General features: G+C 32.8%; 1 protein-coding gene and 2 long non-coding RNA genes across 3 annotated transcripts in view; all 3 read left to right on the top strand.

Annotated features, from left to right (window-relative positions):
* The window catches only part of LOC139517298 (uncharacterized), a 115,879-nt gene that overhangs the window by 78,470 nt on the left and 9,433 nt on the right, over positions 1 to 27,976 (top strand). The gene's annotated exons all lie outside the window — the stretch shown is intronic.
* Positions 661 to 6,012, top strand: LOC139517302 (uncharacterized). The gene is made up of 2 exons (XR_011663129.1): positions 661 to 798; positions 5,922 to 6,012. It is a non-coding gene; the product is annotated as an uncharacterized lncRNA (long non-coding RNA).
* LOC139514932 (uncharacterized) lies at positions 25,060 to 26,795 on the top strand. The gene is made up of 2 exons (XR_011662757.1): positions 25,060 to 25,298; positions 26,597 to 26,795. It is a non-coding gene; the product is annotated as an uncharacterized lncRNA (long non-coding RNA).

Genomic DNA, 27,976 nt, shown 5'->3' with positions numbered 1-27,976 from the left:
ATATTTTTGCGTTTGCAAGTCTTGGTTGTGCACGATCCTTTTCATATTTCTACGGTGTTTTTAAGAAGCTCTAGATCTAAAATATCGTAACATGATTGCAAAACAACATATTCACAAGACAACTGTATAAACTATGTTTCTTTCCAGAGACTTCTTGTGTAACAGTTCATTAACAAATTTTGGACTTTATTTTTTTAAGTCGCCATTCAATCGTCATAACAAATCGGTAATGACCATCGGTATAAAATGTGTTTATTATTGTTTTGACAAGTAAGTAAAATTAACTATGTGAAACTTTTAATTTTTATTTATAAAATTATCTAATCTTTTTATTATAATATAAATTAATAAAACTACCTATATGATAGCGTCTTTTTAGTGAACAGTCATATTATATGACTAGTTTAAAGGTATTAAAAGTAAACTGTAACATAGTGTTAATTACCCCGACCATACGCGTACGGTCGGACCATACGCGTATGGTCGGACCATATGAGTATATACCCATATGGTCATGACCATACGCGTATGGTCCAAATACTCATATGGTCCGGAACATATATATAAAACAGTATTCTATTATCGTTACAGTTTTCAAAATGAAGAAATTTATTATTCTGTTACTGCTGTCTGCTATCGTACTTGGAATGGCATCAGCAGGGATAGGAGGAATAATACCACCAACTCGAAGCGGAGGTGGTGGTGGGGGTGGTGGAGTCGGGGGTAGTGGCAGCGGAGGCGGCGGTGCAGGCACAGGCGCCGGTGCCGGTGGTGGTGGCGTCGTCGGAAAGAAATAAAGTAAGTTCGTCATTTTACTGAGCAACACGAACCCCATAAAAACCGGGAGGGATCTGTTGTGCTTCCGAAGGGTAAAATATGCACATCTCATTGTGAATTGAAACTAACTTTATGACTTCATGTAAAAATGAACAGATCTTTGATACAGCAGTAATCAACAATAACAACCGAAAATATCAAGAAAGACCTTATACAGGATGTTAGTGTCAAGCGTTATGAGTCCCTTAAATACATCAATGAATTAATTTGTATGTAATGTCCAATTAAAAAAATCATCATCACTATATTCTCCAACAGCTGAAAAGGGGGGTGAAGAATTTAATAAATGTAAAACCCGTTCTGGTAAGCGCTGAAAAGAAATTGCCTTGGATAAGACAAGAAGAAAATGTATATTCTGCAACACAAAAGTTGAAATAAATTTCACGGGAAAACAATTGCATACATAGCAACAGATGAAAATGAATCCTCCCTCCCCCTATCCCACACAAATATCAAATGGTCGTGCTTTCAGATATCAGTACGGATGTTTATATGTTAAATTTGTAATGGTTTCCGTTGAAAACAACACATTTCCTATCGTTAAGGGCATAAGATACAGTTACAGAGAAGGTAATGACGTTGCTAACGTAAAATGTTATTTTCGCGACGTCAAACTATGACATATCGGGAAAAGATGCATTTTTCGACTATTTTTTATCATTCAAACTGATTTAATTTGAAAACGAGTGCATGGACCCCTATTTTGTAAAACGACATTTTGTTTCATTTTGCAGGGAGATTATGTGGACCAAATTTTATAAAACTGTAAATAGAGGATTTTTTTTTAATTTTGATAAATATACAGCAAAAAAATGCGATTTTTTCTTAATTCATGACCATTTGATAAATATGAGTTATTTCTGAATGAAAAATGCATAACTTTTTAGGATACTTATAAAATACAAAAAATACAAATTATCTAACAAAAACAATTAGTGTTTATCTTTTAAAACAAAAAAGTTATGGCTTTCTTTCGAAAGGGAAAATACGGCCACAAATCCGAATTTTGAGCAAATATACAAAATTTCGACCTCATTTAACTCGAAAAGTAGCACATGAAGGTATATTTTTTATTACATATTTGATTGAAGCAGGCACAAACTAGCCTATATGGAAATTTTCTTCAAATTGTAAATACAGGATCAAAACTGTATCGTATGCCCTTAATTATCCATTTTTAGATGGTGACGTTCCCTTGTCACCATCTTACGGTGTTTATATATCTCAACTTGTACGATTCGCTCGTGTATGTAACAATGTTTTAGATTTTAACGAGAGAAATTTATGTATTACTGAAAAATTATTACACCAGGGTTTTCCATATCACAAACTAGTCAAAACATTTACTAAATTTTATTATCGGTATAAGGCCATCATTCGTAAATATAGCTCAACATGCAGACTTCTTATACGTTCAGGTATTTCACATCCAATATTTAATGGAAAAAAGCACAAAAATGTCAGTATTTACCTCAGAAGCTAACAAAACCTTTAAATAAACTTATTAAGAAGGGATATAGTTACGATACTGTTGTCAGGTCATTAAAGATTGCATATTTTGGCGTTAATATTGATTCACTTATAGGGTCTTTGCATCGGAACTAAACACATTTATTCAAAAACCAGTTGTTGGCATGACACGGGTTATGTTCTTCTCATATATGTTATGATGGTATGATACTATACCTCTCACGGGAAGGATTGTGCCTGATATTCATATGATGAAGACATAATCTTTCAATCAGTTTAATTGAAGTCTGGAGCTGGCATGTCAGTTAACTGCTAGTAGTCTGATGTTATTTATGTATTATTGTCATTTTGTTTATTTTCTTCGGTTACATCTTCTGACATCAGACTCAGGCTTCTCTTGAACTGAATTTTAATGTTCGTATTGTTATGCGTTTACTTTTCTGCATTGGCTAGAGGTATTGGGGGGGGGGGGTGTTGAGTTCTCATAAACATGTTTAACCCCGCCGCATTTTTGCGCTTGTCCCAAGTCAGGGGCCTCTGGCCTTTGTTAGTCTTGTATTATTTTTAATTTTAGTTTTTTGTGTACAATTTGGAAATTAGTATGGCGTTCATTATCACTAAACTAGTACATATATATATATATATATATATATATATATATATACAAAAAAAGTTTCTTTTCAAGCGGTGTACAGAATTATATATTAAAAATTAAATACACAAAAAGAGTTTTAAAAGCAGCCTTGTCTAGCGCTTTCATCCATCTTGGGACTTTTCAAGACTATGAACGTCGTTATGCCCGCGTCACACTGTCCCGATTTTTACGCCGATGGCAACACGATTATGGAAATTTTCAAAATCGGGTCTGATCGTATCCAGATCGGGCTATTCGTATTGCCATCTTAAACCACCGTAGAACCATCGGCCACTGTTTCTAGCCTTCGGGGACAACTTCGGGAAGGGTTCTAAATTTTTTAACATGTTAAAAAATCCCCGAAGGTGCGTCCGATGTTGAGGGTTCGTATTGAGTTCGTATCACCATCCTCACCATCGTATTGTCACCGGGATTGCATCTTTGAACATCGTATTGCATTCGTGTTTCCATCGTTTCCATCGGGCAGTTTTTACATTATGATGTCTACACGAATGAATCACAAAGCTACCCGAAGGTCTTACGATGGCAACACGACTTCGTGAAGACCTCGTAATCCCGTCGTGTTGTCATTTAATAAAAGTACGGAGCGACAAGATGGAACTACGAAGGCAATAAATCCAGCTAAATGTAAGTTAATTTTCACGCTAAAATACATTTAAAGTGCCATGCGCGATATGCACTAATCGGTCTAATACAACAGTTAAGAAAGACGTTCACAAAACATGGAGCTCATATTATCATATGATTCTATGAGAACAAGAAGAGCAGCTATTACAGGCTCAGGATTTACTTTTACAAGTAAAATACTATTTTTTGTCAATTTGTCATATCAAGTAACATAATGAAAATCACAATCGCGCCTCGTACACCAACACTGCAGGTACACGTATATAGGGAAACCAACTTTTTCTTCATTATTCTGATTTTTTATGTATCGTCTGAGTTGTTGTCACACGAATGTTTACTCCATAACCATTTTGTTTTCTATATGTCATATTTTGCCGCATTTGTTGTCATCCCCACATCCGTCCTTTTGTCTATATTATTATGATATTCTCCTGGAAAGATCTCTTTTTGAAAAAAAGGGATAAACGAACCCATTACCTTACCTTTATGATAGATCAGTAAACATGGGCATAATTATGGGTGATTAATCAGACTAGTGCACACATTTTACAGTTCAAACAAGGCAATGCCTAGCGTGGCATCCCCTCGTATGAAACATATTGGGGACAAATATGGACACTATATTTGTATATGACACATGCAGAAAATGGTAAATTGAATATGCATATTTGATACATAAACTATTTTTTTTTTTTAGAAATCAATCAAAACATTCAGTAACTGGAAATACCTTCAATATCGTAAAATAATGAGCAACCAATTTCCTATGTATTATGCTATTTCAAGGAGAAAAAACAAGGCCATCTGCATGACCTTGACCTTTGGCCTTGAACGTAAAAAATGTCAGATCATTACAAGGAGGAACAATAAACCAAATGTGGTTAAAATCTTTTGAAGCATATTGGTTTTAGAGTGTCCACAAGGGTGACATTGTCTTGTATTACAACTGCCACTGTGACCTTGACCTTTGAACTTTAAAGTCAATAGCGCTTAAGATATTCTTAACGAGTAACACCATACCAAGTTTTGAGCATTTTGGTTCTAGAGTGTCCATAACATTTTTATCTACACGCAACTTACGTGTATTAGGCGAGGGTATAATAAACTAAGTTTTATAAGAATAAGACAAAAAGATCGATTTCCCGCCATGCATGGCAGACTTGTACAGAAACGATATGTTTTCGAAATTCTGTTCGTATCATAAAAAAGTTCAAAACAGGTAGAACGCATTTTTAGATCTTTTGTACACTTGTATTATGAACATACATGTACTTACAATTTAAAACGCGTGATGCCTTCGGTATATAATTTAAATACATGGTAAGCTGTACACGACGTCTTTTAGACATCGTATGGCCATCGCGCCATCATCGTAATCCATCGTGTAGCCTTCGTAATCCATCGTGTAGCCTTCGTAATCCATCGTGTAGGCTTCGGCTGAGATATGAAGCTTTTAAATTAAAAATACCCGTCTTCGGTCAACCTTCGTATGTCCATCTTTTGCTATCGTATATAATTTCGGCACCATCGTACTTGCTTCGGTCACTTTTTGGTATTTTAACGCGATCGGGACCAACTTCGTACGAACTTACAATTTTCGCATTCGGGTGTCCATCGTATATAAAAATCGGGACAGTGTGACGCGGGCATTATGAACGTCGTTATGGGGAACACATTAGTATTATGACGTAACGTCATTGTTCGTAAAATATTAGTAGTATGACGCAACGACGTTCATAACGACGTTCATAGTCTTGAAAAGTCCCAAGATGGATGAAAGCGCTAGACAATGCTGCTTTTAAAACTCTTTTTGTGTATTTAATTTTTAATATATATATATATATATATATAATATATATATATATATATATATATATATATATATATATATATATATATATATATATATATATATATATATATATATATATATATATATATATATATATATATATATATATGTATATATATATAGGGGTAAGCTGAAGGACGCCTCCGGGTGCGGGAATTTCTCGCTACATTGAAGACCTGTTGATGACCTTCTGCTGTTATTTGCTCTATGGTCGGGTTGTTGTCTCTTTGACACATTCCCCATTTCCATTCTCAATTTTACATGTCTGTGTGTGTGTAACTATGATAATTCGGGTGTGGGGTAAAATTGATTTAGCGGTTTACGAATCCCTTCCTAAAACACCTTTGAAAATGTTTGAGTTCAACTACTGTTGATACGTTTGTTTTAAGCTATATTGACACAAGGTTGACGTATAGCCATTGTCTATAATGCGGCATGTAGCAAAACACTTATCAATAAATATGTTTTTTTTAATTTCAGCAACAGAAGCTCATGAAAACATTCAATGTTGCTGATTATGTTTACGCATTTCATCGCTGACGATTTTATATTAAAATCTTTTTTCACTCAGTTTCTGTATTGAAGAATTATTTTGAAGACATTAAAATACAAAGAAAATGTGGTATCATTGCCAATGAGACAGCTCTCAACAAAAGACAAAATGACACAGAATGCAACTACAATAGTTCTCTGCACGGTTTTAACAATGATCAAATAATGAGATATGAGGTGAAAATTCCAAATTGCAATTATTATCTCAATCTTCTATTAATCATTTGCATTATTTGAGAACTGAAAGTAAAATAATGATTATATTCGGAATCAATAAATATAGAAGAAACAACACGCTAAAAAAGAAGACCACCAGTAATTGAAATATCACACCTCAAAGTCAACTTAAGTCACCAGTAAAAATAAAAGTCAAATAAATACAAAGGCTGGTAGTTAATTGAGCCAGGCGCACGTTTCCACGTCAGTATAAAAATTAGCAACGGAAGGCTTTATCAATGAAAAAGTAGACAACCAAAGGTCCAGATAACTGCATAGCTGAGGTCATGGCTAAAAATAAAAAAGACAAATAAATAATAGTACACAATACACAACATAAAAAACTAAAGTCTAAGGAACACGAACCCAGGTGCTTCGGAAGGGTAAGCAGATTCTGCTTCACATGTGATACCGTCGTGTTGCTCATGTTATTACAAACCCGGTAAATAGTCTAATTCGGTAGGTCACATGCATGGTGAAAAGGGAAGTGGTTGTAGTTACGACACAAGGAACATATCCGATATCAACTGTGAAACGGTTATTCCACAACGGTCAACCAACTCGTGATGGCGCCCGTATCGGATGATTTCAACTTTATCATTTGGCACTCTTGGTTTAATAGCTTCCTTGTGAGCAGCAACCCTCTATCAAGGAAATCATGATAGAAAATACCAGCACGGGTATATTGTATGGATTGGGAGATATATCCTCCGAATGCAGGGGCTGCTGGAATGTTGGTACATAGAAATGGAAGGTACACAATTGGGAAGCTGAAGTTATCTCTGTTGAAATCATAACATGTGCGACAGATTTACTTTTACTAGGTCTTCATAAAATGCTGAGTTATTGGAAACACTTAGATTTTTCTGCCCTTATGTATCAATTGCCTGATCCCTATTATGGGACATTTTTGGGGATATTTAGGATTTTTATTTGAATTGGTCTCCCAACTGTTTTAATCCGAGATCCACTGATACATTTTATTATTATTATAGATGAAGTGCGCGTGGTGCTTACTAAAATACAAGTAGGTATCTTAAATGAGTTTTCACATCTGGTCAAATAAGATAAATCACTGATTTTGATTGGAGCTCATATTCTTATATGTATGCCTGCTTGTTGCAGTGCTATTTGCCGTTGGTCGTTGCAATATGCTTTTAAGCAAATAAGGACGAGTTGCAATACTGACATAAGACACCTGTACATCCGAGGCCAAAGAAAGAGGATGGAAACAACAACAATTAATGGCCACTGTATGGGATTTAACAATGAGTAAACCCCATACCATACAATAGTTATTAAAGCCCACAGTATGAAAAAATTCATCAGATATACCAGACTTTGATTTGGTATGATAGATGCGTGTGAATGAATACAAAAGAGAAAACTGGCATCTCACATTTTTTTTTGTCTTGTATTGAACTCGCGGTTTACTATAAAATAGTTGAGTATATTTATAGAAGTATATTGGATGCATTCATTTCCTTGTGTACTAATTTTCGTGGATTGAGGAAAAAATGAATATACGTGGATATTTAACTTCGTGGTTGTGCTAATATCCATAGAAAATTTAACACTTTGCTTAAAATTCATATTGGTGGAGGAAATTTACCCACGAAATTGACGAAAAATGGTATGCTATTAAAAATGTATTAATAACATGATTGCCAATGAGACTGCTTTCCACCAAAGACCAAATGACAGAAACAAAAAGTCACCGTATAGTTTTCAACAATGAGCAAAACCCATACCGCATAGAAAGCTTTTAAAGGCACCGAATTCAGTAATGACAGATTTTAATCAATTCAAACTATAAAACTAACGGCCTGATTCATGTAGCAAACAATACACGTAAAACAAGTATGATATACAGCAACAAACGACAACCACTGAAGTACAGAATCATCGTCAAAAACACAAAAAGAGAAACACCATATACGGAGCACATAATAAAACACAGGATTGTCTTGAATATACAGTGGGGAAGTTTATACGAGGTGTTAAAAGAATGATTAAAATTACATCGTTTTTGTTTCAAAAGATTATACAGGGGACATTCGCGTAATAAGTATTCATCATCCTCAACTTTTAAATTAACCAACATATAAAAAAAGATGGTGTGGTATGATTGCCGATGGAACAACACTTCAAAAGAGACCAACTGATACATAAATTAACAATTTTATGTCACCGTACGACCTTCAACAATGACCAAAGTCCATATCGCATAGTTAGCCTTTTTTACATATATATCTTTGTGATCCTCTACAATGCTGGAGTTAACTTTTATCTGATTTCGCTAAAATCCTAACAATGATATGGAAAACGTTCACATAATTTATACTTTAATTATGTATGTATATGACATAATTTCTTATACAGACGATATACTGGATGAAAAACGAATTAATTCCAAGAGCTGAGTAATTCTAGTCATTTCGGTTAAACAACAATAGTATTACTTGAAACCAAGTTGTAATATTGTCATGTTGTCTACATAAGACTGTCAATCGATTTCCTCATTTGCAAAGAGAATAACAGGAGGTTGGTTGTTGAAAATGTACTGAAATTTAAGTGTAATCACGAATTGGAAAGCACGAATTATGAGTTGATGGCAGCAAATGTATGTCATTACAATAAAGTTACAAAACAGTAGCTTTAAAAAAAAATGATAATTATTATTTCGAAATTTTTTTTTTGCGGTTGGAGACCTATTCGATATCATATTTTATCAAAATATAAAAAATGACTTTGAATTATGAACAAACTAAACAGTTAAGTCTGAATATAAAAAGTAAAATCACAAAAATACTGAACTCGAAAGAAAATTCAAAACGGTAAGTCACTAATCAAATGGCAAAATCAATTTTAAAGCTCAAACACATCAAATGAATGGTTAATAACCGTCATATTCCTTACTTGGTAAATGCATTTTCTTGTGTAAAAATGGTGGACTAAACCTGATTCTAAAGCTTGCGAAACCTCTCACTTGTACGACAGTCGCATCAAATTAAATTATATTGACAATGATGTCCGAACAAAACGAACACAATAGGTATTAATGTCACAAATAAGGGGTACAACAGCAACATGAGCCCCATTAAAGTTTTCCGAAAATACAAGCATGTCATACTCCACATGTGGCACCCGTCGTTCAGGATAAACATATTTTTGAAAGAGTTACGGCCAACTTTACAATTTGGTTTACAGTTATGGAATACATTCGATCACTGTTTTGTTAAAGTAGTCGTAGCTATTTTTCGACAACAATATCGGGTCTTCGAAGTTTTCTTCTTAAAATAATCACTATGATAGGTACCAAAAAAGAAGCAGAATAAACTAAACTTACTCCTTTGTAACAGTTCACTTCTAGATTTTCAAAGTGTATGTGGTTTTTTTTTCTTTAGATCAGTTTAATGTAACTTCGTACTCTTTATTTATTCAATGTCCATTTTATGGAATATGATTTTCTTTGTCGTTTGTTGCTAAATTTCATTGTTTTTCTTAAATTGTTTTGTACACATATCAGGCCACTAGTTTTCTCATTTAAATGGTTTCATATTTATCCTCTTGACACATGTCATGTGGAGGACGTACGGTGACCTACAATAATTCCTTCCTGCTACGTCATTTGGTCTATGCTGGACATATTATTTACATCGTTGTTTATGTCTGACATATGAACACGTCTTTTTTTTTAGTCTGCTCTCCAACCTTAACCTTTCTGCCAAGGTTACAGAAAATAAGCAGATTGGTATAACTAGTATCGAGTATGTGTCTTCGTAAATGAATAAACATGATTACATGTACGACTTAAGCCACAGAGAGTAATTGTTAGGAAAGACGCGTGTCACAGTTTGAGCAGGATATAACACATAAAATCACCACCGGTTTTTAGAGGAATTCGTGTTGTTCGGTCTTAAGTTTTCTATGTTGTGTTTCGTGTGCTGTTGTTTTGTCTTCTTTTTTTGCCGTGGCATTGTCCTTTTGGTTTTGTTAGCTATCGTCCCTTTTTTTTTTATTAAAAGACACTTTTTTGGGTGGAAAAGGGGGTGAAATTAACATAAAATATAATACCATTAACTCATCAACAGAAAAAAATACTATTTACTGTAACTTTGTTTTGTGAATTTTACGAAAGTGCAACACACTGAGTAATCACGTTTTGCAGAAAGAACAATTTTATAAGATGCCTTCATAATAATAATTTCAACAGGTAGGAATCATTTAATTATCATATGTGGTATTCCAATTATTACGTTTAGTGTCATTTGAAAAGGACGAGACTGCAGTTAAGGTACACATGTGAATCGGGGAATTAGCAATATGGCTCTAGTTTATTCTTAAATCTCACTGCTTCTGAAATAACTTATTTGATTTTAGTTGCCCCTTTCGGTGAATTTTTAATGACTATATGAGTTTTAGTATTTCAAATCATTTCAAATCAAATAGTTATAGTGCCTCCAATTTGTCAATAAATATTCATACATATCAAGTTCTATGACAAACTAGTTTTTTTTTTTTTTTTGGTATGCATTTTCAGACCAAGTGCTCGTGTTATGTCAAAGCATTTTCCTTTTCTTTTTTAAATATAATTATCAAGTAACACTGAAATGTATTGAAATGAATTTATTGAACGAAACAAATACTCCAGATAAAAATGTCAAATTGATTATAATAAATAAATACAGGCAGTGACTTGTAGAGCATCATTACCACCAATTGGAACCCCATCCACCTCCATTACCGCCTCCTCCCCATCCTCCGCCACTCCCACCTCCTCCTCCTCCACCACCACCGCCACCACCATTGCTACTTCCGCTTCCGCCACCACCATCTCCTTTACTCACGACACAGTGCTTCTTACCATTCACTACAGTGCAACCAAAACCATTTCCTGAAGTACTAGCACTGCCTGATTGTCCATTACCAGAAACAGAGATCGAAGCTGTATACACAGTGCCAATCAATAATGCAAATAGTGTTGTATAATTAGACAATATACGTATAGTGTCTTGAAATATGAAATTTATTTGTATGAGGCTTAGAAACGGGAAAATGCGAGGTTCTACCGAGCATTTTCCCGTTTCGTGCCGAATACAAATAAATTTCATATTTCAAGACACTATACGTATATTGTTTTTATACTGAAATCGATAAAAAAATAAAAAAAATAATAAAAATATGAAACAAATATTATTAAAAAAAAGTGTTTGGAATTTCCCCCTTGGGATACCATTTTGGGGTATTTCCCTATGAGTGTAAGTCTAGGCGGTAAGCATTGACAATTTAAGGAATTAGAAAGGGAAAATGAATTCAATTAATAACATTTGATAAACATGGTATATAAATTACCAATTTGAAGAAATAACAGGTTTAAATTCATAAAAGTTTGACCATTGTTACTACACGTTGTCATGGTTGTGACGTGACGTTGTAAGTAGGCGGGGCTTATAGGTGAGTTGAGGTCATTGACGTATAAAGCTAACGTTTATACGTATAGCTTTATCTGTATAGTAAAATAGCTGATTGCAGTATAATACAGCATTGCTCTGAGGAAAAAAACACATATATAAATGTAATACTCCGAAGCATCTTATGCATGATGAAGTCACCAAAGTGGCGAAAAACAGATATTTAAGGTATGACTGTAATATTTTTTCTGTCTATGAAGAAATAACTTAAAAAATTTGGTGTACACTCAATAACGCGCGTAGTGGGTTATTTAACAGTGTGCACCACATTTTTGTTTATGTTATTTCGAATAGACAGAAAAAATATTAAAGTCATTTCTTATAATTTAATTCTAAATTCTATTTTAAACCGTAGAAAACCATTAAAAACGTTGATGACGTCACGGTCACATGACTAAATTATGTCTATGGGCTCATAACAAAATAACGCCAGCCAATCAGAAGACGCGTTACATCCAAAATTAAATTATGCTTGCATGTATATATAAACATTGGTTAATCATGCAAAATGTTGGAAATATGTATGGCTTACGTTTTTTACGTCATTAAAATCAGACCAGAACTGAAGTATCAGCTACTGGTCGGATGGTACCTTAACGACAGACAGTCGATCAGCGGCACCGATCATATGTTTGTTATGCTTACAAGCCATTTTTCGTGAATAATCTTTCGACGAACATACAAGACAAGACACGAAATATTTCCTAGTGAACCTTTTTGACAGTAATTCAGGCTAGATTTTTTAAATTTCTAAATAACAGACATACATAATAAGAAAATACATATTTACCTGAATGCAAAAATTTCTGTATATGAATTTTCTTGTGTGAATGTTTACTGAATAAATTGTTTCAACAGTCCAATTAATTTAAACTGTACCATGTTTTTATTTGTTTGCAGGTATAGGAAGATATTTGTTCGATAAATCATAAAGATGTTTTAGGGGAGGAGCCAGTGTGAACTGTAATTTCAACTTAGCTAAGTCATGTCGTAAAATAAACAGTGCTTTCTATTGAAAATGTGCAGTTACTAAGAGATACATTTAGTGAAATTGATCAAGAATGTGAACAATAAGACTTCTTTTCTGAAAGGACGTGGAATATATATTTTAATGCTTGAATTATACTACGTGATTATACAAGATTATACAACACCATTTGGTTATCATGTAAAGCGTTCTAAAAGAGTTTGCTTTAGTGAATTATTTATATCATTTATGGAAACTCTACATTAGGGAAAATAAACATGTGTAACACGTAATTGATGGGTAACTGAGATTTTTTGATAAGATTGTAGAGGAATCCGTCAATGATTTCACTTGTCTGCTTTATTTCTTTTTTTTTGTTTTATCAGTAGAAATTATGGCTCTGCAATTACAACAAAGCCCGACATTAAAGGTATTCGGAAAATTTGATTGAAACCGGTAAACATAAGCTTGAAAGGTCCCTTTAATTGGAGGATGATACAACTCTTTTGTTTTTGTAGTTAAAAAAAAAACGATATATCAAAAGCTATGAATACATTAGAAACGGTTGGTCCTTTCTTTGGTCTCAGACTAAATCGTAGTAAATAAAGGTAACAGTAGTATACCGCTGTTCGAAAGTCATAAACCGATTGTGAGTTAAGACATCCGGATAACAAGCTAAAACCGATAGAAACACATTAACTATATGTAGAAAATACCAACTGCCATTTTCATGACTTTGCATAGGAAATTTTAAGAAAAAATGGTGGGTTGAACCTGGTTTTGTGGCTAGCCAAACCTCGCGCTGTTAATGCAATGTTAAATATAACACCTAAAAGTCAACATTACACGAAGGACTACAGTACACAAATATGCAAGATCATTCAGGACAGAGAAATTCACAAATAAGCAATACAATATTAGTACATATCGATATGCTAATAGTTATCAAAGGTGCCGGTCTTATAATTAAATACGTCAGACGCGCGTTTCGTCTACAAAAAAATCATCAGTGACGCTCATATAAAAAATAGTTAGAAAATCAAATAAGTGCAAAGTTGAAGAGCATTGATTAGCAGTAAAACTAAAGTAATCTGAATACTAGGGGCGCTTAAAGATAGAATAGATTAAATTGTGGGCATACAATGGACGGACAAACCAGTAAAGGCTTTAGTGTATGATATATTTTGGTCACAAAACACCGACTGTAAAAGTTAAATTCGGAACCATATACATAAAATAAAACCATTAATGGAGGCATGAAGTAAAAGAAAACAAAATTTTGATTGGAAAAATATTGATTATAAAATCTTTTATATTACCAAAGTTTACATTTAATAGAAACCCCAAAAATAACTAGGATTAAAAAGCAAAATAAAGATGATTAACGGCATCACAAATCTTACAAAGTGTTAATTATTTGAAATAAAGGGTGAAGGATGAGTTTTGGATTCATAATACCGAACTGGGAGGAAAGTTCAAAACGGAAAGCCCCTAATCAAATGACAAAATCAAAAGCTCAAACACATCAAACAAATGGATAATAACTGTCATATTTCGACTTCGTACGGCCATTTCTGATGTAGTACATGGTGGATTAAACTTGGTTTCATAGCAAGCTAAACCTCACACTTATACGACAGTCGCTTAAACTTTTAATATATTGACAGCAATGTGTAAACAAAACAAACAGACATATAGGTGAAAATACAAAAGAAATACAAAAGTTTTTTTGTATGTTTTTCTACAACATTTGTTAGATTGAGTTGACTCTTGTTCCACAGAGAATTGTCATTCCTATGGAGACTGTAAACTTGTCCTAAAATTCTTATTTCCTACTTCAATGGGGATTTTGTGCTATTACTGAACTATTCAAAGCTTTTATAAATCTGTTGATCTCATCTATCCTTTTGATTTTGAAATAAACGATAACACCGAAATATGTACAAAAAGGTTAACTAATTTAACGTAACTTCAAAACAAACGTGCTAATATTGATATTTCTATTGCAATCTTCTCATTTTACAATCTAATTAAAATATTGATCTCTGATTACGTTATACTCATATGTAGTATAACGTAATCAGAGATCAATATTTTAATTAGATTGCTCATTTTATATCGAAGCATTGCAGAAGTGCCTACAGATAACCCCTTTTATTTGGTATTCACGGGCTTGGGTTTCCTATCATGATTTATTTGAAAGAGAGTTGGTACTCATGAGCAAACTATATAATCAATAATTCTCATATGTTCTGTTGAATAAAATAAACAGTACCAATTTTCCTGCACCAGATGCGCATTTCGGCTATACATGTCTCTTCAGTGATGCTCGTTGCCAAAATATTTAAAATCCAAAGCTTATATAAAAGATAAAGAGATATAATTCAAAAGGTTCAAAAAGTATAGCCAAATCCTTGAAAGAAATCAGAGTTTGCATGAGGGAGATACATTCCTTTTTTTTAATAATTTCTAACATTTTGTAACAGCAAATTTTTATAACACAAAAATCCGTATGTTCATGCTGAATTCATGTATCTAAGGTTTGTGGCAACACCATGAATCTTTAGACACTACGACAGACTTCAGCAGAAGTTATAATTGATAGACACCCAAGCAAAGATAATTTATCAACATAAATCGTAGAAACAATACTACACCGTGACCAAAAGAAAATCAGTTTTTGTTTCACAATTGCAGATAAATAACTGAAGTAATGCCTTTCATCTGTACAACAAAGGCATTCCAGATCTGACTTTTCAAAATATAATCTTACTAGTACCAAGTCAGGAATAAAACAGATTTTTTCCGTTCGTTTGATGTGTTTGAACTTTTGAAATTGCCGTTTAATAGAGATTTTCAATTTGCATTTTCCTTGGAGTTCGGTACTTTTGCTATTTCACTTTTTTAATTAGTTAACCAAATTTTTAAACAAAGTATTGTTATATTTGAAGAGTTATTTATTAGGTGAAAAAATAAGAGTAAACAAACTGACCGATAGAATGAAGACTTCATCACACTTACTCATTTAGGCCATAGCATTCCGGGCAGTTTAGGCACCAGTTTTTCTAAAGTGTTACAGTGGTATCCCTATTATTTTAATTCAAATTCGGTCTCTACAAAGTGATGATGAGATATAAAAATCAATAGATTATGTAAGATCTGATGGCAATTTCTAGAAGGAGCAATAATGGTAATAATGTAAGGTAACTGGCCAACAAAGGTTTTGGAATACGGGTATGAACGTCCATGGTAAAAGTATTAATTTTGAGAATAATACATTTTTTTAAATCATTAGATTGATAAAGACAAACTAAAGAAAATGTATTGAGATTTTTTTTATTGAATGAAATAAGGTAGAAATTGTAAGTATTACTGCTGATAAAATCATCCATAAAAAACATTTAAACCAAGATCGTTTATAGCTCAAAAGCACTAAGAAAAACAAAGATCCTTCGTATGTTGAAGTAAAAAACTTTCTACATTCTAGTATAGAAATATTTAATTTTATTTTCACTAAACTAACAGTACAGAATATTATAAAAGACCAGCGAAATATGCCACAGTTAAATTCAAATTCATATTATAGTAGAAAATAAACTGACAACGCTATGGAAAAAACGAAAAAGACAAACAGACACACAACAGTACACACAACACAACTTAAAAAAACTTAAGATTGAGCAACACGAAACCCACTAAAAACTGGGGTTTATCACATACTGTTTATGTTATTAAGTCCCAAATTTCGAGTAATCTTTGATTAAGAAAATTATTGAATGTTGATGAGTCAAAATGGTTAAGAATGTTTGAAAATAATCAGATAAAACTCAAACAACAGATGTACTGCTTAATATAATTAAATACATTTAAAGGCACTTTAAAGGACAATCATGGTAAAGCACTTTCATCTTTTGTTTTATATATTGTTTCATAACAAATGTAAAATTTTTATGCATCAACAACACCGTAAAAATACACATTTAACTGTATTGATGAATGACTTACATTATCCATATAAAACAGTAAGTACAATTATCATTTTTATAACAAATGTTTTGCTGGAATCAGATTTAAAGGTAAGCAAATCAATATTTACAAATACTAAGCCAGAAAAATTCAGGAAAAGATACCAACAAAATCGACTATATAATTTCACAATAGAAATGAGAAGATGTGGTATGAGTGACAATGACAACTCTCCATCCAAACCCCTATGTGTAAAAAATAGATGTTTACGAAAATAAACATTTAATAATTAATACCATTGTATAAATACATGAAACACTCTCTTGTTTTCCTAAATCTAGATAGAAATCGTTACAATAACAAAAGCAATATTATTTCCATATCGAAAGTCCCGTGGCAGCGTAATGAAAATGGAAATTTTCGGGGAAAAATACAGTCATCAGTTATATTCGGAAAATTGGTGTATGGAAAGAAGTCAATCCTCTAAAAGTGTATAATTTTCTATCTTTTATTCTATCTGTAAAGAGTAGAGATTGACATTTTTTTTAAATACCAGTGTATCATTGTTTTTAAAATTCTTTTTATATGTAAATTTTAATAGAACTTTCTTACATTTTCACGTAACGTATACGAACGATCATAAAGGGAGCATGTTTTACATTTCCACAAAAACACTTAAGAGTCTTGGATTTATCCAGAAATACAGCATTCTTTTATGAATCCATGTGATGGCAAAAACAAAGGCGAAGCGGATCAAATGCTATAGCCCCCTCCCTCCCCAAAACCATACCTTATGAAAATTAATGTTTGTTTCCTTAGGATTCCACAGATAAGGTTAATGGTCTGTTTTACAACTAGTAAAAGAGGGGCGAAAGATACCAGAGGGGCATTCAAAGTCACAGATCGAAAATAAACTGACAACGCCATGGCTAAAAAAAAGAAACAACATAGAAAACTTAAGAATAAACCCCACCAAAAACTTGGGATTTCAGATGCTCTGAAAGGGTAAGCAGATCCTTCCCCCAACCCCCACATATGACACTCGTCGTGTTGCTCATGTTTTTACAAACCCGGTAAATATTCTAATTCGGTAGGTCACGTTCGTGAAAAGGGAATGGGATTAGAAATGATTTTTATTATCTTCAGTTAGATCACAACATTCTTTTACAAGTCGTTGATTTATTTTTTAACATTTAAAAAAAGTGGACCAATCACTGGTGTATTTAGCATTTCCAACACGCGCAAATAATTAAATTCCAATGTCAATTCCACGTGGAAGATGTACAATAAAAAATACACACACCCTAACAAAAAGCTTTGATTTAACCACTAGAACTCTGACATAGGATAATTGTCTACGAGACAATCGTCAACCGACAAATATATGAGCCAAAACATCAATACGAATATAGCATAGAATGTACGCTACATAATTCACACTGTATAACAAACATTAATTTGTTAAAAAAATCTTATACACAAGGAAGAAATGTTTAAATTTAGTGTTTTGAAAAATTAAACCGTCTCTGTCTCTGACTGAGTTGTATACAACCATCGTCAGGCAATAAGACATGCATAGCCTTAACCGAGTCTGTGAATGTCCAGGAACAACGTTTCTCATATTCTTAATAACTACAGATTTTTTTTATTATTATAACAAAGGTATTTAAGATCTTATTTTTCAAAATACAAATCAATTAGTGCGTAAGTGAGGAAAATGACAGTTGTTTTCTGTTCGTTTGATGTGCTTGAGCTTTTAATTTTGCCTTTGAGAAGGTATATTTGTTATCTTACTTTTTCAATAAGTTAACCAAGATAATTTTTTAAACGAAGTATTATCATTTTTTCTGTGTCATCAAAATGACATATAGAAAGATTGATTAGTTGTTTGTGTTTTAACGGCAATTTTAAGCGTCACTAAAGAATGAGAAATTAAGTTACTTACCTTGGCCCTTAGCTTCTCTGGGCAGCATAGACCTATGACGAACTCCCTCCACTAACTCGATTTAGCGCCATTTGTAGCGCCAGTTTTTCAAAAGTTTTCCAGCAGTGTCTTGAGAACAATACATAATAACATAAAAGAGAGGCAAAATTTACCACAATAAAAAGAAAAAGACAGACAACAGTATATAGATACAACTTACAAAACGAAAGACTGATATACACGAACCCAACTACAAATCGGAGATGATAACATGTTTTAAATTACTAAAGTTCTAGTTACTAGAGTTTTCGGGAAATAGTACAGTCATCAGTTATATTCGGAAAATTGATGTATTGGAAAGAAGACAATATTCTATATGTGTATACATTAGAAATTGGCATTTTTAAAACATCAGTTTGATAACTTTTTTTAAATTAATTTTCGATGTGAATCTTAATAGACAGACAATAAACGATTTAGTATATATGTTCGGTAATATGACTGAGATGGAGGTAAGTTTACAGATAATTTTTTGTATTTACAACAGAAGTTGGCGTTTGCTTTTTCATGAGTTATTCATATTAATCCAAAGTGATACATTTTTTGTTATTTTAACAGGGTTCAAAATGAAGATTTGGTTCTTTATCTTTCTTCTGTTGACTGGCATACTACAAATGACATCTGCTGCACCTGGTGATCGTGGTAGTGGTGGTAGTTTCAGTGCTTGAGGTCGTCGTGCTGAAAGAGCAGGTGGTTTTGGAGGATGAAAAGAGGAGGTAGAAGAAAATGAAACAGGTATACACAAGCATTATAAAAAGAAGTTCCAAATGTCAAATACTACTACTAGTCACAATGAAACAACAATTTGTTTTTTCAAAATACTGAGCATACCGGTATTTTGCAAGGTAATCAAACTTGTCAATGTCCCTTCTTTTAAAAAGGAACAAAAGTATCTTTATGATAACATAAACAATCGTTACTTATTGATCTCAAACGTCCAATTAAAAAAAAACTTCAATCAAACTTGTAATTTACTTATTATTTTTTACCTGCAGTTAGTGTTCCATAAATCTTAACAAAAATGCTCTCGATGAAGAACTTTCAAAGAAAATGAATAACAGCATTTTTTTAGCATTAAATTCACAATGGCTTATTCAGGAGAGCAAACTTTAAAAAAAAAATGTCAATTTTGATGAATTACATCTTCCTTTTAAAACGAGTGACTTTTTGAAAATCCAACTCAAAGAAGATGTTAATGAGACTAGCTGCTATTTACACACATACTGAATGCTATCAACCTGAGGTAAAACGTGACTGAAAAAATTATGTCACAATACAAGGTTGTATTTTTCCTAAAAAAATATTTGATGGTATAAATATATTAAATATTAAATCATAATATTAATGGCTTTGTGATATATAATTCCTTTTTGAAGTTTACATGTACATTGAATTGTAGCTAACCTTAAATATAATTTACTTGTTCTTTTATTTTCAGTTTTCAGAAGAGGCTTCCACCTTTTTTTTCTAGCTCTTTATTAAATTCTGTGAATCATATTTACTAATTGTATTATATTTGTAAAAAAATCGTTACAATAAAGGTAACTGAAAACAGAAATGGGAAAACGCCAATGAGACATCAATCGATGATCTGAAAGAAAAGAAATAGATAAAAGTTATACAGCTAAAAGTCAACAAATGATCTTCATCAAATTTTTATACATATTCAAAGTTTTATCAATTAATCAAACAAAATATGAAAGATTTGACATCACTACAAGATTCTCCAATTAGAAAAAAGACATTTGAACAGCAACTGTGAGAATTAAAAGTTAATGAATTTGTGATGCGTTATTATATTTTTTTCAAGACCCAGATCCTTCCAGTGTCGATCAGTAGATTAACAAATTGAACATAAATGAATAAACACACATGACCCAATAAATAAAGGTATATCTTTTACATACTCATAGTACCTTACCTTCAGATATAATGCCATGTCGCTCTCGACTCAATCTCGCAGTCATTGTTAATACGTTCATAGTACCTTACCTACTGGTATAGTATCATACCGCTCTAGACTCGACAAATAACAAGAATTCATGTGATTTGAACCACGTGACTTAAGCCCTTTTGATGAAATTACTCTCCTAAGTTTTAGATTGAAAATCTATAGGTCACCGTACGGCCTTCAACGTCCATACCGCATTGTCAACTATAGAATGCCTCGAAATTACAATGTAAATAATTCAAACGAGAAAATTAACGGCTTTATTTTTATAAAAAATAAATGAACGAAAAACAAATATGCAACACATAAACAAATGACAACCACAACTTACAGGCTTCTTTTGTTCATTTGTTCATGAACAGAACCCTAAAAACATGTATACCTCACCTTAATGCGGACAAATTGTTGATTCGACATGGGAATTGGCATATTGAAATTTTTATTTAAGGGGCATATATAATTCTATAGTAATATTTACCATCACGATAAAGCAATCCAATTAGCAAAGTACATCAAATTGTGCTCACATTGTAAACATGTCCATAGTACCTAACCTACTATGATGCCATGCTGCTCTAGACAACAGCTTGGAGCAATTGTAAACATGCTAATAGTACTTCACCTCTGATATGAAGTCGTCTTACCGCCTGAGAATCCAGCTCGCAGTCATTGTAACCATGATAATAGTACTTCACCTCTGATATGGAGTCTTGCCGCTTGAGACTCCAACTCGCGGCATTGTAAACATAATAATAGTACTTCACCTCTAATATAAAGTCTTGCCGCCTGAGACTCCAGTTCGCGATCATTGTAAAAATATTAATAGTACTTAACATGCTGATATAAAGTATTGCCACTTTCTACGTCAACAATGGTGGGTGTCCTGTACCGGATTTCATACAGAAACATCATATAGGGAAAACCTTAGTTTTATTATTTCTTTGCGATAATGTTAACATATTCTAGATTTACCACTTTTTATATATACAAAATAACATAGACAAAATATTTGTGTGTGGTATTAAACCTTTATCATTCTGTTTTATTGTCGATAAGTAACATGATCACCATTGAGCAGAGCTTGCTTATGTTATCCATGCCTACCGACATTTTACTTCAAATTCATAAAAAAAATTGATTTTTTTTTTACGAATAATTCGAAAAAATATTTGTCAATGAGTTTCAAAATGTATATTGTAAATATACACACTGCACTTATTCATAAAAACATAACATATATATAGTGTACACTTGCATCCAATCACAGCGCTTGTCATTTGACATCTTCCACGAAAGGCCAACAAAAAGCAGGGAAAATACAAGACTACAGTAACTTTTTCCCTACACTGTAAATAATCTTCAATACTCCTAAATGATAAAAAAAAAAATTTATGAACTATACATGTTATATCAATTGAACAGAAACTTTCAAAAGTTTTTAACGTGAAAAATTTTATAAAAAAAATCCGTTAGATCATCCATCCATATAACAATAACTAATGCATTTTTAACTCATCGAGCAGAGCTTACGTTTCAATTTGATTAAGGAAAGTCTATTTCAAGATGTTTTGGATAAGGATGATTGCCGTCAAAATTATTACTGATTCCATATCACCCATCAGTGTCACCATAACATTATTGAATAACGACATTTTTACAACTGATGTCGATATAGTTTTAGTTTCATATCATCAAATGTCAAAATGTGACAACATAAGCAACACGACGGGTGCCACATGAGGAGCAGGATATGCTTTCCCTTCCGGCGCACCTAAGATCACCCCTAGGTTTTGGTGTGGTTCGTGTTATTTATTCTTTAGTTTTCTATGTTGTACATGTGTTCTATTGTTTGTCTGATTGTCTTTTTCATTTTTGGCCAGGTGTTGTCAGTTTGTTTTCGATTTATGAGTTTGACTGTCCCTCTAGTATATTTCGTCCCGTTTACACATGTTTTTAAACTCTGCTTTGTAAACAATTCCATTGTTTATTTTGCCAATACACATATAATGTTAAAATATTCTAACCTTATCAATGACAATAACTTGGCACTTTATCCCAAAACATCTGTCTATAGATGGACTGGTATATAATGAACGAACAGGTTAGACTCCTCAAAGTCAAGTGAAATCAATCTAGTAATACCTGTCACTCTGTTTATGACTGAGTTGTATACAAGAATCGTTTTTCAATAAAATATGTAAAGCCTTTTTCGAGTCAGTGCATGTCCAGGAACAATAATAATGTTCATATTTTTAATAACTAAAGAAAATATTTTTTTATTATTTCAACACAGGTATTCAAGATCTGATTCAAATAGTACCAAGTCAAGAATATGATAATTGATTCCGTTCGTTTAATGTGTTTGAGCTTTTAATGTTGCCATGTGATAAGGGGTTTTCAGTTTGAATATTCCTTAGAGTTTTGTATTATTGTAATTTTACTTTCTTCAATAACCAAGTTAATTCTTCAAAACATTGTTGTTATATTTGAATATTTGTGTATTAGGTGGGAAAATCTGAGTTAACAAAATGACCGATAGAGTGAGAAATTCATCACACTTACTTACTTATAAGGCCTTTAGCTCCTCCAGGCAGCATAGGCCAAAGACGAACTACCTCCATATTACCCTACTTACCGCCATTTTAAATGAAATTCATCAACCTTGAGAACATAGAAATGAAAATATGAGTATTAGTGCCAATGAGACTACTCTCCATCCAAGACACAATTTATAAAAGTAAACCACTATAGGTCAAAATACGGTCTTCACATGGAGCCTTGGCTCACACCGAACAACAAGCTATAAAAGGCCCCACAAATTTCTAATGTGAAACCATTCATACGGGAAAACCAACGTTCTTATCTTCATAAAAAAGAAAAACGAGAAACACTCATGAACCACATCAACAAACTACAACTACGGAACATTAGATTCCTGACTTAGACTAGGTACAAACAATTGCAGCGGGTTTAAACGTTTTAATGGTACCAAACCTTCACTCTTATCTGAAACAATAGTGTAACATCACAACACAGAAAGACACATTATAGTACAGAAAAACGTATTTGAGAAACAATAGTTACCATAGAGACATTCAGACTCATAAATAGAAAATAAACTGACAACGCCATTCCAAAAACAAGAAATATGAAGATAATATACAAAATACAACTTAGAAAACTATAGACTGAACTACACGAACCTCACCAAAAGACGGAAGACGATCTCATAAAGTTGTGTAATCTTTTTATTATGAAAGAGAACAGATGCCCTGCTTGATATCATTCAGTTCAAACAAATAACAATAAAGAGTACTCGGATTTCTCTTGAACTGAATTTTAATGTGCGTATTGTAATGCGTTTACTTTACTACATTGGTTAGAGGTATAGGGGGAGGGTTGAGATCTCACAAACATGTTTAACCCCGCCGCATTTTTGCGCCTGTCCCAAGTCAGGAGCCTCTGGCCTTTGTTAGTCTTGTATTATTTTAATTTTAGTTTCTTGTGTACAATTTGGAAATTAGTATGGCGTTCATTATCACTGGACTAGTATATATTTGTTTAGGGGCCATCTGAAGGACGCCTCCGGGTGCGGGAATTTCTCACTACATTGAAGACCTGTTGGTGACCCTCTGCTGTTGTTTTTTATTTGGTCGGGTTGTTGTCTCTTTGACACATTCCCCATTCCCATTCTCAATTTTATCATGCACATTAATCTTTTGTAATGTATTGGAACTTGACAAAGTGACATTTTTATGCATCAACAACACTGTAAAAATACACATTTAACTGCTTTGATTAATGTCAAAGTACGGTCTTCCACGCGGAGCCTTGGCTCACACCGAACAGCGCATGCTATAAAGGACACCAAAAATGAGTATAGTGTAAACCTTGTTGGAGAAGTGGGTAAGAATATGAACTAGCTTTTAATAACTTAGTACTTGGTACCTTGTGTTTTTTAGTTCTGATGTGAAAGTCCAGCCCTTTTCAACTGATTTCTACTGTTTGTTGTAAAGGTGTGCTGCTTGCACATTATGTAAGGTGATGGAACAAACACAAATGTTTTACCAAGCACAGGTGTATGGGTGTGTCCATAGCCTGGCGTCAATGTTTGTTATTGGTTGCCATCAGTGTTATTGTTTTCCATTTGTATTATCATTCTTTTTTTATTTAAAATTTTCCAAAAAATTATTATTTTATCCCAAAGTCCTTTTTGTCATACTACACAGTATAAAATTCGCTCATTGTTGAAAGCCTTACGGTAGCACTTGTTTTTTGTTCGTTTGTTGATAGTTCTCTCAACGGCAATCACACCACATCTCCTTACTTTTTTGAAAAATATGAGATTCCTAGATTTCCATAGAACATTTATTTTAAATCAACTGAAACTTTAATTGTGGATAAAGGTGAACAACCCCAGAATATTCCAACAAATGTATGACAAATATCAAAAATGATTGTGGAGTAGAAGAAATTTCAAAATATTTTGTTTTATTTACAAAGGAAGTGGAAGCATAGATTTTCCAGAATTTTTATGCATGATGTCGAGAAAATTTCATGAGCTTGACAATGAAGATATTATTCGAGAGACCTTTAAATTTTTTGATTAAAAATGGAGATGGTGTTATAACGGCTAGAGAATAAAGAATGGTGATGTCAAATCTAGGAGAAAAAATGACAGACGATGAAATATCTGCTATGATTCATGAGGCGGACAATAATGGAGACGGTGTTATTGATTATGAAGGTGAGAATTTAAGTTTTAAAAAAAAGTATAAAATGCAAACTTGTTTAAGTCTGCTTATACTTTTCACTGATAAAAAAGTAAAATGGATATAAGGTATGACCAGTTTCCCCTGCATTGTTTGACGGAAACATATAACAATGCTATACATATATTATACAAGTAAACATGAAGATGTTTAATAGAAAAAAAAAAGAAATATTACAGGCTTTTTTAAATGTGAAATAAATTCCGGAAAATTGGTTATACATATTTTGATGCTATCTCGATAATTTGATCGACTGATCAATGGCTGCTTAACGCACGGAAGCGAAAATAACATGCTTATTTAGGAAGACAACATGTTAATTAAATATGAAAAAAAAATGTTTTATTACTAGACCCACACGTTTAGTCGGTTTATATTGAAAACACACGCAAAACAAGAAGTAATACCAGCTTAATTCGACATTAAAATTGAGAAAGGAAATGGTGAATATGTCAAAGCGACAACCACCCGACCATAGAGCAAACAACAGCCGAAGGCAACCAATGGGTCTTCAATGTAGCGAGAATTCCCGCACCCGTAGGTGTCCTTCAGCTGGCCCCTAAAATATGCATAATAGTACAGTGATAATGGACGTATTATATTCTGAATCAAATGCGAGCAGTCTACGCATTTCCTTCAAGGTGCCACTTGCTTGTCAGAGATTTATCAAATACCAACGCAAAATACTATAATGGTTTGACCATGAAAGTATTTTATTTATATTACTTCTATGGTGTGTCCCATTCGGGGATCCAATCCACAACCTCTTGTATTCGATACAATCGCGCTACCGCAACGTCAATCAAAATAATATAAGTTATTTATTTTTTTATAACACTCATATTCCCACTCCAAAGGAAAGAAAATATTGGTTGGCTTTAATTCGGCAGTCCTTCCGAATTTTCCGTGATTTAATCTACTAGTATACGTCTGAACACACATTCCTATAGGATTTTCTACAAGTCAAATCAAGTCAAAATGTAAAGCAAATATGACATTTTAGAACATTTTTTTTTCAGTAATACATATAAAAGCTTCCTGTTATGTGGCACTAAGCTTCATCTGGATATATGGCATATACAAATGAAGATGTGGTATAATTGCTAATGAGACAACTCTTCACAAGAGACAAAACGACATAGAAATTTACAATTTTATGTCACCGTACGGCTTCAACAATGAGAAAAGTTCATACCACATAGTCAAATATTAAATGTTAGTTCTGCAAAACTGTTTTGATTTTGTCTTTTTAATGTGTTATCTTCTTTTTCAGAGTTTTCCAAGGTCATGATGGCACAGTAAATATTTGAAGTCGCTTATGATTTATATTGAGTATTCAAACAACAGTGACTGTTTCCTTTTTATAATGTTAACTTCGATACAACTTTTTTTTTTAACTTTATATCATGCAATGGGTTTCCATGTAAATTACATTTTCAGACATCCTTTTGTAATTAAAAAAATATTATGTTTCTGATAATGCATTATCATCCCCCTCAAACAGCAACGAACAATAAAGAACAAACAACTACAGGTCACCATTCTGCCTCGTTATAACAGAAGTAAAACATGTTTTCCAAAACTTAAATATCAATCATCATACTGTACAACTCTGACAGATCCAACATGTAGCAGTAACAAAACAGCGAAGGAAACTTTTTAGCATGACCTTGTGCGATTGAAAATATACAAATTACGATGGATGCAGGACCATTAGCACCATCAACTGGATAGAATAAGACATCACAGAAATTTGGTCTCATATAGAACTCATTCGCAATCATACCACATCTGCTTTTTTATATCGCTTCTTAAACGATTAAAAGAAAACAAACTGGAGCCAATACAGACACCACCAAAACAGCATTAGAACGAAATTCATAACAGTGTGGTCGACAGTAAAACATTTATTAGTAATTGTACTGAAAAGTTTACCTTTAACTTGTTTGTCGTGGGCGATGATTTTATGCTCACTCAGTCTATGGGAGGCCTTCAAGTGGGGATTTAAATAATCATTTGTTACACATTTTGATACATAAAATGAAACTTTCTTTTCACATATCATTTAAGGAATTTATTTTAAATATTTGTTATGCCATCACTTACAACAGTTTCATTTTTAGTAATATTAATGTCCAGAGCTGATATCAATAAATAATAATAAAAAAAAAAGTTTATTCGTGGTAAAAAAAACCCAAAAAAACTTTTAAGTTAATAGGGACCCGCGTTATTTCAGAAAATATCTTATTGATTAAGAGAACAAAAACTTCTACGTTGTGATCATTTAAGAGTGGCCTTCTATTTATTCAATGCTAACCATGTGGGCTTTGGTTTTTTTTTTATATATACCATAAATCGATTCGTTCATTCAGATATTTGTCAGTTTGCCTTGGCTCTTCAAGTCCAACACACAACTTCTCACGAAATTTGTATTTTTCTTACAAAAATTACATCCATGTGATGTATTCTTTTCATGGAGAATGAATGTTGCACCTTATTTTATTTGTTATCGGTTTTTATGTGTATCATTGACGTATAAGACAACCTGAATCTTCTTTATTCAAATTTAAAACATACGAGATGGCAATTATGACACAAAATAACTACATTAAACTTACAGCAGAAGAAAGATAATGAACATCGCTTTTATAGT

Source organism: Mytilus edulis, chromosome 3, assembly GCF_963676685.1.
Source record: "Mytilus edulis chromosome 3, xbMytEdul2.2, whole genome shotgun sequence".
Taxonomy (NCBI): domain Eukaryota; kingdom Metazoa; phylum Mollusca; class Bivalvia; order Mytilida; family Mytilidae; genus Mytilus; species Mytilus edulis.
Note: the sequence above shows the minus strand (reverse complement) of the source record. Positions and strands in the feature narration are given on the sequence as shown.